At 43.8% G+C, this 21461-nt stretch overlaps 1 long non-coding RNA gene across 1 annotated transcript in view; it reads right to left on the bottom strand.

Annotated features, from left to right (window-relative positions):
• Nucleotides 1–21461, bottom strand: part of LOC307181502 — an 851838-nt gene that overhangs the window by 287107 nt on the left and 543270 nt on the right. The window contains exon 2 of the long non-coding RNA XR_013826928.1: nt 8885–8962. This is a non-coding gene — a long non-coding RNA (uncharacterized lncRNA). The remainder of the gene's footprint in view (nt 1–8884; nt 8963–21461) is intronic.

Here is a 21461-nt window from a genome sequence, read left to right as displayed (position 1 = left end):
TCAACCATGTGATCGGGAGACGTGTTCAAATATGTCTCAGTTTTCGTACCCTGGTACTCGGGTGCAACATTCCAGACGCTTTACTAACACTCTCCCAACTTGGAGAGTCAGTCCCTTTAACCTCCTGTTTGGCCCAGTTTGCAATTTCTGCGGAAGATGAACAGGAATAGCGAGAACCAATGGAGACTAGCTGGAGGTGTCTGGACGGGCAAATTTAACTCTCATTTCCTACCAGGAAGAGGAATTAACCAAAGGCTCAGCATGCCATGCCAGAATCAGATTAGGGCCTGAAGCCATCCTGCGGTGTTGCGGCCAGGTCACAAGAAAGCGAGTTGAAGAAAGGAGCTCAGGGGCACTGTAATTCACAAACCTGCAGAGTTATAAATGACAGCTATCGTCCAAAAATAGACTGAAGTAAGGCTGCCAAGAGGACTTGAAAGCGGGGCAGAATTGCAGGAAACCGATTTCAGGAGGTAGACTGGAATTGCATTGAAAGCATAGGAAAAGAGGCAGAACGTCCACAATGATGCACTTGGCCAAAAAGGGCATATGCGTTTTTTCCTGAATATATTCAGGAAAAAACGCATACGCCCTTTTTGGCCAACCAAGCAAGCTTGCAAAGGAAATCTGCACTACAATGAAGTCTCACTTCCCCCCAGTCAAAAGGGCCATCTGAAAAAAGTGTAAAATCCAGAAAGGCAGAACAGGCCATGGAGAACTGGGAGCCTTGTTATGCTGATGGGCGGGATGTAAATTGCCATCAGAAACTCCGGAGAAGTGTATGGTGTTTCCTGAAACATCTAAAAAACAAAGCAACAGAGCCTAGGGCACTGCCACTTATGGTCCTATAGCTTAGGGAAATTAAAATCAAAAAGACACAGCCACCCCAAAGTTTGGGACGCCTCTGTTTACAAGAACCTCGTTTACAGTACAAGTTCAACATCGCAGAAAGTGAAAAATGGATAAAGAAGTTGTGGTATTTACTTACAAAGCAATATCACTCAGCAATGAAATCTATGTCATCAGGCCCTTAGCATCACAATGAGTGGATTCAGGTATGATGATTCTAACTGAAATAAGTCACACAGAAAATGAAACATCATAAGATATCAGTAATACACGGAATGTAAACTTGGCTACACAGGAACTGAATTACAGAACAGAACAGGGTCTCAAATTTAGAAAACCAACTTATGCTTGCTTAAGGGGAAAGGTGAGTTGGGGTGCTGCATAAAACCAGAGATTGAAATGAGCACAGATAAAGTTCCTTAAGTCAAATATGGAATAGACAAGAGCTACTCCTTGCTCAACGAAATGGACTCAACACCGCATATTAAACGCCTAAGAATGTACCTGACTAGTAAGTATCTTAAAACCTATGGATTGCTATGTCTCCAAAAGAGAATCAAGCATGTGTACAGGGGCATAAACGCAGCAGTGATAGGATTGGAGAGGTTGGGTGAGCAAATGAAGACCCTTTGAACTCATATTGCATGGTACCCATTCCACGGGTTTCAACTACCCAGGTTTAAGGTATTCTTCCTTCAGCTAAAACATGCATGTGGAACCTAGAGTATGATCAACCATGTGATCGGGAGACGTGTTCAAATATGTCTCAGTTTTCGTACCCTGGTACTCGGGTGCAACATTCCAGACGCTTTACTAACACTCTCCCGACTTGGAGAGTCAGTCCCTTTAACCTCCTGTTTGGCCCAGTTTGCAATTTCTGCGGAAGATGAACAGGAATAGCGAGAACCAATGGAGACTAGCTGGAGGTGTCTGGACGGGCAAATTTAACTCTCATTTCCTACCAGGAAGAGGAATTAACCAAAGGCTCAGCGTTCCATGCCAGAATCAGATTAGGGCCTGAAGCCATCCTGCGGTGTTGCGGCCAGGTCACAAGAAAGCGAGTTGAAGAAAGGAGCTCAGGGGCACTGTAATTCACACACCTGCAGAGTTATAAATGACAGCTATCGTCCAAAAATAGACTGAAGTAAGGCTGCCAAGAGGACTTGAAAGCGGGGCAGAATTGCAGGAAACCGATTTCAGGAGGTAGACTGGAATTGCATTGAAAGCATAGGAAAAGAGGCAGAACGTCCACAATGATGCACTTGGCCAAAAAGGGCGTATGCGTTTTTTCCTGAATATATTCAGGAAAAAACGCATACGCCCTTTTTGGCCAACCAAGCAAGCTTGCAAAGGAAATCTGCACTACAATGAAGTCTCACTTCCCCCCGGTCAAAAGGGCCATCTGAAAAAAGTGTAAAATCCAGAAAGGCAGGACAGGCCATGGAGAACTGGGAGCCTTGTTATGCTGATGGGCGGGATGTAAATTGCCATCAGACACTCGGGAGAAGTGTATGGTGTTTCCTGAAACATCTAAAAAACAAAGCAACAGAGCCTAGGGACCTGCCACTTATGGTCCTATAGCTTAGGGAAATTAAAATCAAAAAGACACAGCCACCCCAAAGTTTGGGACGCCTCTGTTTACAAGAACCTCGTTTACAGTACAAGTTCAACATCGCAGAAAGTGAAAAATGGATAAAGAAGTTCTGGTATTTACTTACAAAGCAATATCACTCAGCAATGAAATCTATGTCATCAGGCCCTTAGTATCACAATGAGTGGATTCAGGTATGATGATTCTAACTGAAATAAGTCACACAGAAAATGAAACATCATAAGATATCAGTAATACACGGAATGTAAACTTGGCTACACAGGAACTGAATTACAGAACAGAACAGGGTCTCAAATTTAGAAAACCAACTTATGCTTGCTTAAGGGTAAAGGTGAGTTGGGGTGCTGCATAAAACCAGAGATTGAAATGAGCACAGATAAAGTTCCTTAAGTCAAATATGGAATAGACAAGAGCTACTCCTTGCTCAACGAAATGGACTCAACACCGCATATTAAACGCCTAAGAATGTACCTGACTAGTAAGTATCTTAAAACCTATGGATTGCTATGTCTCCGAAAGAGAATCAAGCATGTGTTCAGGGGCATAAACGCAAAAGTGATAGGATTGGAGAGGTTCGGTGAGCAAATGAAGACCCTTTGAAGTCATATTGCATGGTACCCATTCCACGGGTCTCAACTCTCCAGGTTTAAGGTATTCTTCCTTCAGCTAAAACATGCATGTGGAACCCAAGTATGATCAACCATGTGAACGGGAGACGTGTTCAAATATGTCTCAGTTTTCCTCCCCTGGTACTCGGGTGCAACATTCCAGACGCTTTACTAACACTCTCCCCACTTGGAGAGTCAGCGCCTTTAACCTCCTGTTTGGCACAGTTTGCAATTTCTGCGGAAGATGAACAGGAATAGTGAGAATCAATGAGAGACTACCTGGAGGTGTCTGGATGGGCAAATTTAACTCTCATTTCCCACCAGGAAGAGGAATTAACCAAAGGCTCAGCGTGCCGTGCCAGAACCAGATTAGGGCCTGAAGCCATCCTGCGGTGTTGCGGCCAGCTCACAAGAAAGCGAGTTGAAGAAAGGAGCTCAGGGGCACTGTATTTCACAAACCTGTAGAGTTATAAATGACAGCTATCGTCCAAAAATAGACTGAAGTAAGGCTGCCAAGAGGAATTGAAAGCGGGGCAGCATTGCAGGAAACCGATTTCAGGAGGTAGACTGGAATTGCATTGAAAGCATAGGAAAAGAGGCAGAACGTCCACAATGATGCACTTGGCCAAAAAGGGCGTATGCGTTTTTTCCTGAATATATTCAGGAAAAAACGCATACGCCCTTTTTGGCCAACCAAGCAAGCTTGCAAAGGAAATCTGCACTACAAGGAAGTCTCACTTCCCCCCGGTCAAAAGGGCCATCTGAAAAAAGTTTAAAATCCAGAAAGACAGTACAGGCCTTGGAGAACTGGGAGCCTTGTTATGCTGATGGGCGGGATGTAAATTGCCAACAACCACTCGGGAGAAGTGTATGGTGTTTCCTGAAACATTTAAAAAACAAAGCAACAGAGCCTAGGGCACTTCCACTTATGGTCCTATAGCTTAGGGAATTTAAAATCAAAAAGACACAGCCACCCCAAAGTTTGGAACGGCTCTGTTTACAAGAACCTCGTTTACAGTACAAGTTCAACATCGCAGAAAATGAAAAATGGATAAAGAAGTTGTGGTATTTACTTACAAAGCAATATCACTCAGCAATGAAATCTGTGTCATCAGGCCCTCAGCAGCACAATGAGTGGATTCAGGTATGATGATTCTAACTGAAATAAGTCACACAGAAAAAGAAACATCATAAGATATCAGTAATACACGGAATGTAAACTTGGTTACACAGGAACTGAATTACAGAACAGAACAGGGTCTCAAATTTAGAAAACCAACTTATGCTTGCTTAAGGGGAAAGGTGAGTTGGAGTGCTGCATAAAACCAGAGATTGAAATGAGCACAGATAAAGTTCCTTAAGCCAAATATGGAATAGACAAGAGCTACTCCTTGCTCAACGAAATGGACTCAACACCCCATATTAAACGCCTAAGAATGTACCTGACTAGTAAGTATCTTAAAACCTATGGATTGCTATGTCTCCGAAAGAGAATCAAGCATGTGTACAGGGGCATAAACGCAGCAGTGATAGGATTGGAGAGGTTCGGTGAGCAAATGAAGACCCTTTGAAGTCATATTGCATGGTACCCATTCCACGGGTTTCAACTACCCAGGTTTAAGGTATTCTTCCTTCAGCTAAAACATGCATGTGGAACCCAGAGTATGATCAACCATGTGATCGGGAGACGTGTTCAAATATGTCTCAGTTTTCGTACCCTGGTACTCGGGTGCAACATTCCAGACGCTTTACTAACACTCTCCCGACTTGGAGAGTCAATCCCTTTAACCTCCTGTTTGGCCCAGTTTGCAATTTCTGCGGAAGATGAACAGGAATAGCGAGAACCAATGAGAGACTAGCTGGAGGTGTCTGGACGGGCAAATTTAACTCTCATTTCCCACCAGGAAGAGGAATTAACCAAAGGCTCAGCGTGCCGTGCCGGAACCAGATTAGGGCCTGAAGCCATGCTGCGGTGTTGCGGCCAGCTCACAAGAAAGTGAGTTGAAGAAAGGAGCTCAGGGGCACTGTAATTCACAAACCTGCAGAGTTATAAATGACAGCTATCGTCCAAAAATAGACTGAAGTAAGGCTGCCAAGAGGACTTGAAAGCGGGGCAGAATTGCAGGAAACCGATTTCAGGAGGTAGACTGGAATTGCATTGAAAGCATAGGAAAAGAGGCAGAACGTCCACAATGATGCACTTGGCCAAAAAGGGCGTATGCGTTTTTTCCTGAATATATTCAGGAAAAAACGCATACGCCCTTTTTGGCCAACCAAGCAAGCTTGCAAAGGAAATCTGCACTACAATGAAGTCTCACTTCCCCCCGGTCAAAAGGGCCATCTGAAAAAAGTGTAAAATCCAGAAAGGCAGGACAGGCCATGGAGAACTGGGAGCCTTGTTATGCTGATGCTGGGATGTAAATTGCCAACAGACACTTGGTAGAAGTGTATGGTGTTTCCTGAAACATCTAAAAAACAAAGCAACAGAACCTAGGGCACTTCCACTTATGGTCCTATAGCTTAGGGAAATTAAAATAAAAAAGACACAGCCACCCCAAAGTTTGGGACGGCTCTGTTTACAAGAACCTCGTTTACAGTACAAGTTCAACATCGCAGAAAATGAAAAATGGATAAAGAAGCTGTGGTATTTACTTACAAAGCAATAACACTCAGCAATGAAATCTATGTCATCAGGCCCTTAGCAGCACAATGAGTGGATTCAGGTATGATGATTCTAACTGAAATAAGTCACACAGAAAAAGAAACATCATAAGATATCAGTAATACACGGAATGGAAACTTGGCTACACAGGGACTGAATTACAGAACAGAACAGGGTCTCAAATTTAGAAAACCAACTTATTCTTGCTTAAGGGTAAAGGTGAGTTGGGGTGCTGCATAAAACCAGAGATTGAAATGAGCACAGATAAAGTTCCTTAAGCCAAATATGGAATAGACAAGAGCTACTCCTTGCTCAATGAAATGGACTCAACACCCCATATTAAACGCCTAAGAATGTACCTGACTAGTAAGTATCTTAAAACCTATGGATTGCTATGTCTCCGAAAGAGAATCAAGCATGTGTACAGGGGCATAAACGCAGCAGTGATAGGATTGGAGAGGTTCGGTGAGCAAATGAAGACCCTTTGAAGTCATATTGCATGGTACCCATTCCACTGGTTTCAACTACCCAGGTTTAAGGTATTCTTCCTTCTGCTAAAACATGCATGTGGAACCTAGAGTATGATCAACCATGTGATCGGGAGACGTGTTCAAATATGTCTCAGTTTTCGTACCCTGGTACTCGGGTGCAACATTCCAGACGCTTTACTAACACTCTCCCGACTTGGAGAGTCAGTCCCTTTAACCTCCTGTTTGGCCCAGTTTGCAATTTCTGTGGAAGATGAACAGGAATAGCGAGAACCAATGAGAGACTAGCTGGAGGTGTCTGGACAGGCAAATTTAACTCTCATTTCCCACCAGGAAGAGGAATTAACCAAAGGCTCAGCGTGCCGTGCCAGAACCAGATTAGGGCCTGAAGACATCCTGCGGTGTTGCGGCCAGGTCACAAGAAAGCGAGTTGAAGAAAGGAGCTCAGGGGCACTGTAATTCACAAACCTGCAGAGTTATAAATGACAGCTATCGTCCAAAAATAGACTGAAGTAAGGCTGCCAAGAGGACTTGAAAGCGGGGCAGAATTGCAGGAAACCGATTTCAGGAGGTAGACTGGTATTGCATTGAAAGCATAGGAAAAGAGGCAGAACGTCCACAATGATGCACTTGGCCAAAAAGGGCGTATGCGTTTTTTCCTGAATATATTCAGGAAAAAACGCATACGCCCTTTTTGGCCAACCAAGCAAGCTTGCAAAGGAAATCTGCACTACAATGAAGTCTCACTTCTCCCTGGTCAAAAGGGCAAGCTGAAAAAAGTGTAAAATCCAGAAAGGCAGGACAGGCCATGGAGAACTGGGAGCCTTGTTATGCTGATGGGCGGGATGTAAATTGCCAACAACCACTCAGGAGAAGTGTATGGTGTTTCCTGAAACATCTAAAAAACAAAGCAACAGAACCTAAGGCACTTCCACTTATGGTCCTATAGCTTAGGGAAATTAAAATCAAAAAGACACAGCCACCCCAAAGTTTGGAACGGCTCTGTTTACAAGAACCTCGTTTACAGTACAAGTTCAACATCACAGAAAGTGAAAAATGGATAAAGAAGTTGTGGTATTTACTTACAAAGCAATATCACTCAGCAATGAAATCTGTGTCATCAGGCCCTTAGCATCACAATGAGTGGATTCAGGTATGATGATTCTAACTGAAATAAGTCACACAGAAAAAGAAACATCATAAGATATCAGTAATACACGGAATGTAAACTTGGCTACACAGGAACTGAATTACAGAACAGAACAGGGTCTCAAATTTAGAAAACCAACTTATGCTTGCTTAAGGGTAAAGGTGAATTGGGGTGCTGCATAAAACCAGAGATTGAAATGAGCACAGATAAAGTTCCTTAAGTCAAATATGGAATAGACAAGAGCTACTCCTTGCTCAACGAAATGGACTCAACACCGCATATTAAACGCCTAAGAATGTACCTGACTAGTAAGTATCTTAAAACCTATGGATTGCTATGTCTCCGAAAGAGAATCAAGCATGTGTACAGGGGCATAAACGCAGCAGTGATAGGATTGGAGAGGTTCGGTGAGCAAATGAAGACCCTTTGAAGTCATATTGCATGGTACCCATTACACGGGTCTTAACTCTCCAGGTTTAAGGTATTCTTCCTTCAGCTAAAACATGCATGTGGAACCCAAGTATGATCAACCATGTGAACGGGAGACGTGTTCAAATATGTCTCAGTTTTCCTCCCCTGGTACTCGGGTGCAACATTCCAGATGCTTTACTAACACTCTCCCCACTTGGAGAGTCAGCGCCTTTAACCTCCTGTTTGGCCCAGTTTGCAATTTTTGCGGAAGATGAACAGGAATAGCGAGAACCAATGAGAGACTAGCTGGAGGTGTCTGGACTGGCAAATTTAACTCTCATTTCCCACCAGGAAGAGGAAATAACCAAAGGTTCAGCGTGCCGTGCCAGACCCAGATTAGGGCCTGAAGCAATCCTGCGGTGTTGCGGCCAGGTCACAAGAAAGCGAGTTGAAGAAAGGAGCTCAGGGGCACTGTAATTCACAAACCTGCAGAGTTATAAATGACAGCTATCGTCCAAAAATAGACTGAAGTAAGGCTGCCAAGAGGACTTGAAAGCGGGGCAGCATTGCAGGAAACCGATTTCAGGAGGTAGACTGGAATTGCATTGAAAGCATAGGAAAAGAGGCAGAACGTCCACAATGATGCACTTGGCCAAAAAGTGCGTATGCGTTTTTTCCTGAATATATTCAGGAAAAAACGCATAGGCCCTTTTTGGCCAACCAAGCAAGCTTGCAAAGGAAATCTGCACTACAATGAAGTCTCACTTCCCCCCGGTCAAAAGGGCCATCTGAAAAAAGTGTAAAATCCAGAAAGGCAGGACAGGCCATGGAGAACTGGGAGCCTTGTTATGCTGATGGGCGGGATGTAAATTGCCAACAACCACTCGGGAGAAGTGTATGGTGTTTCCTGAAACATCTAAAAAACAAAGCAACAGAACCTAGGGCACTTCCACTTATGGTCCTATAGCTTAGGGAAATTAAAATCAAAAAGACACAGCCACCCCAAAGTTTGGAACGGCTCTGTTTACAAGAACCTCGTTTACAGTACAAGTTCAACATCGCAGAAAGTGAAAAATGGATAAAGAAGTTGTGGTATTTACTTACAAAGCAATATCACTCAGCAATGAAATCTGTGTCATCAGGCCCTTAGCAGCACAATGAGTGGATTCAGGTATGATGATTCTAAATGAAATAAGTCACACAGAAAAAGAAACATCATAAGATATCAGTAATACACGGAATGTAAACTTGGCTACACAGGTACAGATTTACAGAACAGAACAGGGTCTCAAATTTAGAAAACCAACTTATTCTTGCTTAGGGGTAAAGGTGAGTTGGGGTGCTGCATAAAACCAGAGATTGAAATGAGCACAGATAAAGTTCCTTTAGCCAAATATGGAATAGACAAGAGCTACTCCTTGCTCAACGAAATGGACTCAACACCCAATATTAAACGCCTAAGAATGTACCTGACTAGTAAGTATCTTAAAACCTATGGATTGCTATGTCTCCGAAAGAGAATCAAGCATGTGTACAGGGGCATAAACGCAGCAGTGATAGGATTGGAGAGGTTCGGTGAGCAAATGAAGACCCTTTGAAGTCATATTGCATGGTACCCATTCCACGGGTCTCAACTCTCCAGGTTTAAGGTATTCTTCCTTCAGCTAAAACATGCATGTGGAACCCAGAGTATGATCAACCATGTGAACGGGAGACGTGTTCAAATATGTCTCAGTTTTCGTACCCTGGTACTCGGGTGCAACATTCCAGACGCTTTACTAACACTCTCCCCACTTGGAGAGTCAGCGCCTTTAACCTCCTGTTTGGCACAGTTTGCAATTTCTGCGGAAGATGAACAGGAATAGCGAGAACCAATGAGAGACTAGCTGGAGGTGTCTGGACGGGCAAATTTAACTCTCATTTCCCACCAGGAAGAGGAAATAACCAGAGGCTCAGCGTGCCGTGTCGGAACCAGATTAGGGCCTGAAGCCATCCTGCGGTGTTGCGGCCAGGTCACAAGAAAGCGAGTTGAAGAAAGGAGCTCAGGGGCACTGTAATTCACAAACCTGCAGAGTTATAAATGACAGCTATCGTCCAAAAATAGACTGAAGTAAGGCTGCCAAGAGGACTTGAAAGTGGGGCAGAATTGCAGGAAACCGATTTCAGGAGGTAGACTGGAATTGCATTGAAAGCATAGGAAAAGAGGCAGAACGTCCACAATGATGCACTTGGCCAAAAAGGGCGTATGCGTTTTTTCCTGAATATATTCAGGAAAAAACGCATACGCCTTTTTTGGCCAACCAAGCAAGCTTGCAAAGGAAATCTGCACTACAATGAAGTCTCACTTCCCCCTTGTCAAAAGGGTCATCTGAAAAAAGGGTAAAATCCAGAAAGGCAGGACAGGCCATGGAGAACTGGGAGCCTTGTTATGCTGATGGGCGGGATGTAAATTGCCAACAACCACTCGGGAGAAGTGTATGGTGTTTCCTGAAACATCTAAAAACAAAGCAACAGAACCTAGGGCACTTCCACTTATGGTCCTATAGCTTAGGGAAATTAAAATCAAAAAGACACAGCCACCCCAAAGTTTGGGACGCCTCTGTTTACAAGAACCTCGTTTACAGTACAAGTTCAACATCGCAGAAAGTGAAAAATGGATAAAGAAGTTGTGGTATTTACTTACAAAGCAATATCACTCAGCAATGAAATCTGTGTCATCAGGCCCTTAGCAGCACAATGAGTGGATTCAGGTATGATGATTCTAACTGAAATAAGTCACACAGAAAAAGAAACATCATAAGATATCAGTAATACACGGAATGTAAACTTGGCTACACAGGAACTGAATTACAGAACAGAACAGGGTCTCAAATTTAGAAAACCAACATATTCTTGCTTAAGGGGAAAGGTGAGTTGGGGTGCTGCATAAAACCAGAGATTGAAATGAGCACAGATAAAGTTCCTTAAGTCAAATATGGAATAGACAAGAGCTACTCCTTGCTCAACGAAATGGACTCAACACCGCATATTAAACGCCTAAGAATGTACCTGACTTGTAAGTATCTTAAAACCTATGGATTGCTATGTCTCCGAAAGAGAATCAAGCATGTGTACAGGGGCATAAACGCAGCAGTGATAGGATTGGAGAGGTTCGGTGAGCAAATGAAGACCCTTTGAAGTAATATTGCATGGTACCCATTCCACGGGTCTCAACTCTCCAGGTTTAAGGTATTCTTCCTTCAGCTAAAACATGCATGTGGAACTCAGAGTATGATCAACCATGTGAACGGGAGACGTGTTCAAATATGTCTCAGTTTTCGTACCCTGGTACTCGGGTGCAACATTCCAGACGCTTTACTAACACTCTCCCCACTTGGAGAGTCAGCGCCTTTAACCTCCTGTTTGGCACAATTTGCAATTTCTGCGGAAGATGAACAGGAATAGCGAGAACCAATGAGAGACTAGCTGGAGGTGTCTGGACGGGCAAATTTAACTCTCATTTCCCACCAGGAAGAGGAAATAACCAGAGGCTCAGCGTGCCGTGTCGGAACCAGATTAGGGCCTGAAGCCATCCTGCGGTGTTGCGGCCAGGTCACAAGAAAGCGAGTTGAAGAAAGGAGCTCAGGGGCACTGTAATTCACAAACCTGCAGAGTTATAAATGACAGCTATCGTCCAAAAATAGACTGAAGTAAGGCTGCCAAGAGGACTTGAAAGTGGGGCAGAATTGCAGGAAACCGATTTCAGGAGGTAGACTGGAATTGCATTGAAAGCATAGGAAAAGAGGCAGAACGTCCACAATGATGCACTTGGCCAAAAAGGGCGTATGCGTTTTTTCCTGAATATATTCAGGAAAAAACGCATACGCCTTTTTTGGCCAACCAAGCAAGCTTGCAAAGGAAATCTGCACTACAATGAAGTCTCACTTCCCCCTTGTCAAAAGGGTCATCTGAAAAAAGGGTAAAATCCAGAAAGGCAGGACAGGCCATGGAGAACTGGGAGCCTTGTTATGCTGATGGGCGGGATGTAAATTGCCAACAACCACTCGGGAGAAGTGTATGGTGTTTCCTGAAACATCTAAAAACAAAGCAACAGAACCTAGGGCACTTCCACTTATGGTCCTATAGCTTAGGGAAATTAAAATCAAAAAGACACAGCCACCCCAAAGTTTGGGACGCCTCTGTTTACAAGAACCTCGTTTACAGTACAAGTTCAACATCACAGAAAGTGAAAAATCGATAAAGAAGTTGTGGTATTTACTTACAAAGCAATATCACTCAGCAATGAAATCTGTGTCATCAGGCCCTTAGCAGCACAATGAGTGGATTCAGGTATGATGATTCTAACTGAAATAAGTCACACAGAAAAAGAAACATCATAAGATATCAGTAATACATGGAATGTAAACTTGGCTACACAGGAACTGAATTACAGAACAGAACAGGGTCTCAAATTTAGAAAACCAACATATTCTTGCTTAAGGGGAAAGGTGAGTTGGGGTGCTGCATAAAACCAGAGATTGAAATGAGCACAGATAAAGTTCCTTAAGCCAAATATGGAATAGACAAGAGCTACTCCTTGCTCAACGAAATGGACTCAACACCGCATATTAAACGCCTAAGAATGTACCTGACTAGTAAGTATCTTAAAACCTATGGATTGCTATGTCTCCGAAAGAGAATCAAGCATGTGTACAGGGGCATAAACGCAGCAGTGATAGGATTGGAGAGGTTCGGTGAGCAAATGAAGACCCTTTGAAGTCATATTGCATGGTACCCATTCCACGGGTTTCAACTACCCAGGTTTAAGGTATTCTTCCCTCAGCTAAAACATGCATGTGGAACCTAGAGTATGATCAACCATGTGATCGGGAGACGTGTTCAAATATGTCTCACTTTTCGTACGCTGGTACTCGGGTGCAACATTCCAGACGCTTTACTAACACTCTCCCGACTTGGAGAGTCAGTCCCTTTAACCTCCTGTTTGGCTCAGTTTGCAATTTCTGCGGAAGATGAACAGGAATATCGAGAACCAATGAGAGACTAGCTGGAGGTGTCTGGACGGGCAAATTTAACTCTCATTTCCCAACAGGAAGAGGAAATAACCAAAGGCTCACTGTGCCGTGCCAGAACCAGATTAGGGCCTGAAGCCATCCTGCGGTGTTGCGGCCAGGTCACAAGAAAGCGAGTTGAAGAAAGGAGCTCAGGGGCACTGTAATTCACAAACCTGCAGAGTTATAAATGACAGCTATCGTCCAAAAATAGACTGAAGTAAGGCTGCCAAGAGGACTTGAAAGCGCGGCAGAATTGCAGGAAACCGATTTCAGGAGGTAGACTGGAATTGCATTGAAGGCATAGGAAAAGAGGCAGAACGTCCACAATGATGCACTTGGCCAAAAAGGGCGTATGCGTTTTTTCCTGAATATATTCAGGAAAAAACGCATACGCCCTTTTTGGCCAACCAAGCAAGCTTGCAAAGGAAATCTGCACTACAATGAAGTCTCACTTCCCCCCGGTCAAAAGGGCCATCTGAAAAAAGTGTAAAATCCAGAAAGGCAGGACAGGCCATGGAGAACTGGGATCCTTGTTATGCTGATGGGCGGGATGTAAATTGCCAACAGACACTCGGGAGAAGTGTATGGTGTTTCCTGAAACATCTAAAAAACAAAGCAACAGAGCCTAGGGCACTGCCACTTATGGTCCTATAGCTTAGGGAAATTAAAATCAAAAAGACACAGCCACCCCAAAGTTTGGAACGGCTCTGTTTACAAGAACCTCGTTTACAGTACAAGTTCAACATCGCAGAAAGTGAAAAATGGATAAAGAAGTTGTGGTATTTACTTACAAAGCAATATCACTCAGCAATGAAATCTATGTCATCAGGCCCTTAGCATCACAATGAGTGGATTCAGGTATGATGATTCTAACTGAAATAAGTCACACAGAAAAAGAAACATCATAAGATATCAGTAATACACGGAATGTAAACTTGGCTACACAGGAACTGAATTACAGAACAGAACAGGGTCTCAAATTTAGAAAACCAACTTATGCTTGCTTAAGGGTAAAGGTGAGTTGGGGTGCTGCATAAAACCAGAGATTGAAATGAGCACAGATAAAGTTCCTTAAGTCAAATATGGAATAGACAAGAGCTACTCCTTGCTCAACGAAATGGACTCAACACCGCATATTAAACGCCTAAGAATGTACCTGACTAGTAAGTATCGTAAAACCTATGGATTGCTATGTCTCCAAAAGAGAATCAAGCATGTGTACAGGGGCATAAACGCAGCATTGATAGGATTGGAGAGGTTCGGTGAGCAAATGAAGACCCTTTGAAGTCATATTGCATGGTACCCATTACACGGGTCTCAACTCTCCAGGTTTAAGGTATTCTTCCTTCAGCTAAAACATGCATGTGGAACCCAAGTATGATCAACCATGTGAATGGGAGACGTGTTCAAATATGTCTCAGTTTTCCTCCCCTGGTACTCGGGTGCAACATTCCAGACGCTTTACTAACACTCTCCCCACTTGGAGAGTCAGCGCCTTTAACCTCCTGTTTGGCCCAGTTTGCAATTTCTGCGGAAGATGAACAGGAATAGCGAGAACCAATGAGAGACTAGCTGGAGGTGTCTGGACGGGCAAATTTAACTGTCATTTCCCACCAGGAAGAGGAAATAACCAAAGGGTCAGCGTGCCGTACCGGAGCTAGATTAGGGCCTGAAGCCATCCTGCGGTGTTGTGGCCAGCTCACAAGAAAGCGAGTTGAAGAAAGGAGCTCAGGGGCACTGTAATTCACAAACCTGCAGAGTTATAAATGACAGCTATCGTCCAAAAATAGACTGAAGTAACGCTGCCAAGAGGACTTGAAAGCGGGGCAGAATTGCAGGAAACCGATTTCAGGAGGTAGACTGGAATTGCATTGAAAGCATAGGAAAAGAGGCAGAACGTCCACAATGATGTACTTGGCCAAAAAGGGCGTATGCGTTTTTTCCTGAATATATTCAGGAAAAAACGCATACGCCCTTTTTGGCCAACCAAGCAAGCTTGCAAAGGAAATCTGCACTACAATGAAGTCTCACTTCCCCCCGGTCAAAAGGGCCATCTGAAAAAAGTGTAAAATCCAGAAAGGCAGGACAGGCCATGGAGAACTGGGAGCCTTGTTATGCTGATGGGCGGGATGTAAATTGCCAACAACCACTGGGGAGAAGTGTATGGTGTTTCCTGAAACATCTAAAAAACAAAGCAACAGAACCTAGGGCACTTCCACTTATGGTCCTATAGCTTAGGGAAATTAAAATCAAAAAGACACAGCCACCCCAAAGTTTGGAATGGCTCTGTTTACAAGAACCTCGTTTACAGTACAAGTTCAACATCGCAGAAAGTGAAAAATGGATAAAGAAGTTGTGGTATTTACTTACGAAGCAATATCACTCAGCAGTGAAATCTGTGTCATCAGGCCCTTAGCAGCACAATGAGTGGATTCAGGTATGATGATTCTAACTGAAATAAGTCACACAGAAAAAGAAACATCATAAGATATCAGTAATACACGGAATGTAAACTTGGCTACACAGGAACTGAATTACAGAACAGAACAGGGTCTCAAATTTAGAAAACCAACTTATGCTTGCTTAAGGGTAAAGGTGAGTTGGGGTGCTGCATAAAACCAGAGATTGAAATGAGCACAGATAAAGTTCCTTAAGCCAAATATGGAATAGACAAGAGCTACTCCTTGCTCAATGAAATGGACTCAACACCGCATATTAAACGCCTAAGAATGTACCTGACTAGTAAGTATCTTAAAACCTATAGATTGCTATGTCTCCGAAAGAGAATCAAGCATGTGTACAGGGGCATAAACGCAGCAGTGATAGGATTGGAGATTCGTTGAGCAAATGAAGACCCTTTGAAGTCATATTGCATGGTACCCATTCCACGGGTTTCAACTACCCAGGTTTAAGGTATTCTTCCTTCAGCTAAAACATGCATGTGGAACCCAGAGTATGATCAACCATTTGATCGGGAGACGTGTTCAAATATGTCTCAGTTTTCCTCCCCTGGTACTTGGGTGCAACATTCCAGACGCTTTACTAACACTCTCCCCACTTGGAGAGTCAGCGCCTTTAACCTCCTGTTTGGCCCAGTTTGCAATTTCTGTGGAAGATGAACAGGAATAGCGAGAACCAATGAGAGGCTAGCTGGAGGTGTCTGGACGGGCAAATTTAACTCTCATTTCCCACCAGGAGGAGGAAATAAACAAAGGCTCAGCGTGCCGTGCCAGAACCAGATTAGGGCCTGAAGCCATCCTGCGGTGTTGCGGCCAGGTCACAAGAAAGCGAGTTGAAGAAAGGAGCTCAGGGGCACTGTAATTCACAAACCTGCAGAGTTATAAATGACAGCTATCGTCCAAAAATAGACTGAAGTAAGGCTGCCAAGAGGACTTGAGAGCGGGGCAGAATTGCAGGAAACCGATTTCAGGAGGTAGACTGGAATTGCATTGAAAGCATAGGAAAAGAGGCAGAACGTCCACAATGATGCACTTGGCCAAAAAGGGCGTATGCGTTTTTTCCTGAATATATTCAGGAAAAAACGCATACGCCCTTTTTGGCCAACCAAGCAAGCTTGCAAAGGAAATCTGCACTACAATGAAGTCTCACTTCCCCCCGGTCAAAAGGGCCATCTGAAAAAAGTGTAAAATCCAGAAAGGCAGGACAGGCCATGGAGAACTGGGAGCCTTGTTATGCTGATGGGCGGGATGTCAATTGCAAACAGACACTCGGGAGAAGTGTATGGTGTTTCCTGAAACATCTAAAACACAAAGCAACAGAGCCTAGGGCACTGCCACTTATGGTCCTATAGCTTAGGGAAATTAAAATCAAAAAGACACAGCCACCCCAAAGTTTGGGACGCCTCTGCTTACAAGAACCTCGTTTACAGTACAAGTTCAACATCGCAGAAAGTGAAAAATGGATAAAGAAGCTGTGGTATTTACTTACAAAGCAATATCACTCAGCAATGAAATCTATGTCATCAGGCCCTTAGCATCACAATGAGTGGATTCAGGTATGATGATTCTAACTGAAATAAGTCACACAGAAAAAGAAACATCATAAGATATCAGTAATACACGGAATGTAAACTTGGCTACACAGGAACTGAATTACAGAACAGAACAGGGTCTCAAATTTAGAAAACCAACTTATGCTTGCTTAAGGGTAAAGGCGAGGTGGGGTGCTGCATAAAACCAGAGATTGAAATGAGCACAGATAAAGTTCCTTAAGTCAAATATGGAATAGACAAGAGCTACTCCTTGCTCAACGAAATGGACTCAACACCGCATATTAAACGCCTAAGAATGTACCTGACTAGTAAGTATCGTAAAACCTATGGATTGCTATGTCTCCAAAAGAGAATCAAGCATGTGTACAGGGGCATAAACGCAGCAGTGATAGGATTGGAGAGGTTCGGTGAGCAAATGAAGACCCTTTGAGGTCATATTGCATGGTACCCATTACACGGGTCTCAACTCTCCAGGTTTAAGGTATTCTTCCTTCAGCTAAAACATGCATGTGGATCCCAAGTATGATCAACCATGTGAACGGGAGACGTGTTCAAATATGTCTCAGTTTTCCTTCCCTGGTACTCGGGTGCAACATTCCAGACGCTTTACTAACAGTCTCCCCACTTGGAGAGTCAGCGCCTTTAACCTCCTGTTTGGCCCAGTTTGCAATTTCTGCGGAAGATGAACAGGAATAGCGAGAACCAATGAGAGGCTAGCTGGAGGTGTCTGGACGGGCAAATTTAACTCTCATTTCCCACCAGGAAGAGGAAATAACCAAAGGCTCAGCGTGCCGTACCGGAACCAGATTAGGGCCTGAAGCCATCCTGCGGTGTTGCGGCCAGGTCACAAGAAAGCGAGTTGAAGAAAGGAGCTCAGGGGCACTGTAATTCACAAACCTGCAGAGTTATAAATGACAGCTATCGTCCAAAAATAGACTGAAGTAAGGCTGCCAAGAGGACTTGAAAGCGGGGCAGAATTGCAGGAAACCGATTTCAGGAGGTAGACTGGAATTGCATTGAAAGCATAGGAAAAGAGGCAGAACGTCCACAATGATGCACTTGGCCAAAAAGGGCGTATGCGTTTTTTCCTGAATATATTCAGGAAAAAACGCATACGCCCTTTTTGGCCAACCAAGCAAGCTTGCAAAGGAAATCTGCACTACAATGAAGTCTCACTTCCCCCCGGTCAAAAGGGCCATCTGAAAAAAGTGTAAAATCCAGAAAGGCAGGACAGGCCATGGAGAACTGGGAGCCTTGTTATGCTGATGGGCGGGATGTAAAATGCCAACAACCACTCCGGAGAAGTGTATGGTGTTTCCTGAAACATCAAAAAAACAAAGCAACAGAACCTAGGGCACTTCCACTTATGGTCCTATAGCTTAGGGAAATTAAAATCAAAAAGACACAGCCACCCCAAAGTTTGGAACGGCTCTGTTTACAAGAACCTCGTTTACAGTACAAGTTCAACATCGCAGAAAGTGAAAAATGGATAAAGAAGTTGTGGTATTTACTTACAAAGCAGTATCACTCAGCAATGAAATCTGTGTCATCAGGCCCGTAGCAGCATAATGAGTGGAGTCAGGTACGATGATTCTAACTGAAATAAGTCACACAGAAAAAGAAACATCATAAGATATCAGTAATACACGGAATGTAAACTTGGCTACACAGGAACTGAATTACAGAACAGAACAGGGTCTCAAATTTAGAAAACCAACTTATGCTTGCTTAAGGGTAAAGGTGAGGTGGGGTGCTGCATAAAACCAGAGATTGAAATGAGCACAGATAAAGTTCCTTAAGTCAAATATGGAATAGACAAGAGCTACTCCTTGCTCAACGAAATGGACTCAACACCGCATATTAAACGCCTAAGAATGTACCTGACTAGTAAGTATCGTAAAACCTATGGATTGCTATGTCTCCAAAAGAGAATCAAGCATGTGTACAGGGGCATAAACGCAGCAGTGATAGGATTGGAGAGGTTCGGTGAGCAAATGAAGACCCTTTGAAGTCATATTGCATGGTACCCATTACACGGGTCTCAACTCTCCAGGTTTAAGGTATTCTTCCTTCAGCTAAAACATGCATGTGGAACCCAAGTATGATCAACCATGTGAACGGGAGACGTGTTCAAATATGTCTCAGTTTTCCTCCCCTGGTACTCGGGTGCAACATTCCAGACGCTTTACTAACACTCTCCCCACTTGGAGAGTCAGCCCCTTTAACCTCCTGTTTGGCCCAGTTTGCAATTTCTGAGGAAGATGAACAGGAATAGCGAGAACCAATGAGAGGCTAGCTGGAGGTGTCTGGACAGGCAAATTTAACTCTCATTTCCCACCAGGAAGAGGAAATAACCAAAGGCTCAACGTGCCGTACCGGAGCCAGATTAGGGCCTGAAGTCATCCTGCGGTGTTGCGGCCAGCTCAAAAGAAAGCGAGTTGAAGAAAGGAGCTCAGGGGCACTGTAATTCACAAACCTGCAGCGTTATAAATGACAGCTATCGTCCAAAAATAGACTGAAGTAAGGCTGCCAAGAGGACTTGAAAGTGGGGCAGAATTGCAGGAAACCGATTTCAGGAGGTAGACTGGAATTGCATTGAAAGCATAGGAAAAGAGGCAGAACGTCCACAATGATGCACTTGGCCAAAAAGGGCGTATGCGTTTTTTCCTGAATATATTCAGGAAAAAACGCATACGCCCTTTTTGGCCAACCAAGCAAGCTTGCAAAGGAAATCTGCACTACAATGAAGTCTCACTTCCCCCCGGTCAAAAGGGTCATCTGAAAAAAGTGTAAAATCCAGAAAGGCAGGACAGGCCATGGAGAACTGGGAGCCTTGTTATGCTGATGGGCGGGATGTAAATTGCCAACAACCACTCGGGAGAAGTGTATGGTGTTTCCTGAAACATCTAAAAAACAAAGCAACAGAACCTAGGGCACTTCCACTTATGGTCCTATAGCTTAGGGAAATTAAAATCAAAAAGACACAGCCACCCCAAAGTTTGGAACGGCTCTGTTTACAAGAACCTCATTTACAGTACAAGTTCAACATCGCAGAAAGTGAAAAATGGATAAAGAAGTTGTGGTATTTACTTACAAAGCAATATCACTCAGCAATGAAATCTGTGTCATCAGGCCCTTAGAGGAACAATGAGTGGATTCAGGTATGATGATTCTAACTGAAATAAGTCACACAGAAAAAGAAACATCATAAGATATCAGTAATACATGGAATGTAAACTTGGCAACACAGGAACTGAATTACAGAACAGAACAGGGTCTCAAATTTAGAAAACCAACTTATGCTTGCTTAAGGGTAAAGGTGAGGTGGGGTGCTGCATAAAACCAGAGATTGAAATGAGCACAGATAAAGTTCCTTAAGTCAAATATGGAATAGACAAGAGCTACTCCTTGCTCAACGAAATGGACTCAACACCGCATATTAAACGCCTAAGAATGTACCTGACTAGTAAGTATCGTAAAACCTATGGATTGCTATGTCCCCAAAAGAGAATCAAGCACGTGTACAGGGGCATAAACGCAGCAGTGATAGGATTGGAGAGGTTCGGTGAGCAAATGAAGACCCTTTGAAGTCATATTGCATGGTACCCATTACACGGGTCTCAACTCTCCAGGTTTAAGGTATTCTTCCTTCAGCTAAAACATGCATGTGGAACCCAAGTATGATAAACCATGTGAACGGGAGACGTGTTCAAATATGTCTCAGTTTTCCTCCCCTGGTACTTGGGTGCAACATTCCAGACGCTTTACTAACACTCTCCCCACTTGGAGAGTCAGCGCCTTTAACCTCCTGTTTGGCCCAGTTTGCAATTTCTGAGGAAGATGAACAGGAATAGCGAGAACCAATGAGAGGCTAGCTGGAGGTGTCTGGACGGGCAAATTTAACTCTCATTTCCCACCAGGAAGAGGAAATAACCAAAGGCTCAACGTGCCGTACCGGAGCCAGATTAGGGCCTGAAGCCATCCTGCGGTGTTGCGGCCAGCTCAAAAGAAAGCGAGTTGAAGAAAGGAGCTCAGGGGCACTGTAATTCACAAACCTGCAGAGTTATAAATGACAGCTATCGTCCAAAAATAGACTGAAGTAAGGCTGCCAAGAGGACTTGAAAGCGGGGCAGAATTGCAGGAAACCGATTTCAGGAGGTAGACTGGAATTGCATTTAAAGCATAGGAAAAGAGGCAGAACGTCCACAATGATGCACTTGGCCAAAAAGGGCGTATGCGTTTTTTCCTGAATATATTCAGGAAAAAACGCATACGCCCTTTTTGGCCAACCAAGCAAGCTTGCAAAGGAAATCTGCACTACAATGAAGTCTCACTTCCCCCCGGTCAAAAGGGCCATCTGAAAAAACTGTAAAATCCAGAAAGGCAGGACAGTCCATGGAGAACTGGGAGCCTTGTTATGCTGATGGGCGGGATGTAAATTGCCAACAACCACTCGGGAGAAGTGTATGGTGTTTCCTGAAACATCTAAAAAACAAAGCAACAGAACCTAGGGCACTTCCACTATTGGTCCTATAGCTTAGGGAAATTAAAATCAAAAAGACACAGCCACCCCAAAGTTTGGAACGGCTCTGTTTACAAGAACCTCATTTACAGTACA

This window comes from Stenella coeruleoalba (assembly GCF_951394435.1).
Source record: "Stenella coeruleoalba genome assembly, contig: scaffold_68, whole genome shotgun sequence".
NCBI classification, from domain to species: Eukaryota; Metazoa; Chordata; class Mammalia; order Artiodactyla; family Delphinidae; genus Stenella; species Stenella coeruleoalba.
This window is presented reverse-complemented; position numbering and strand designations above follow the sequence as displayed.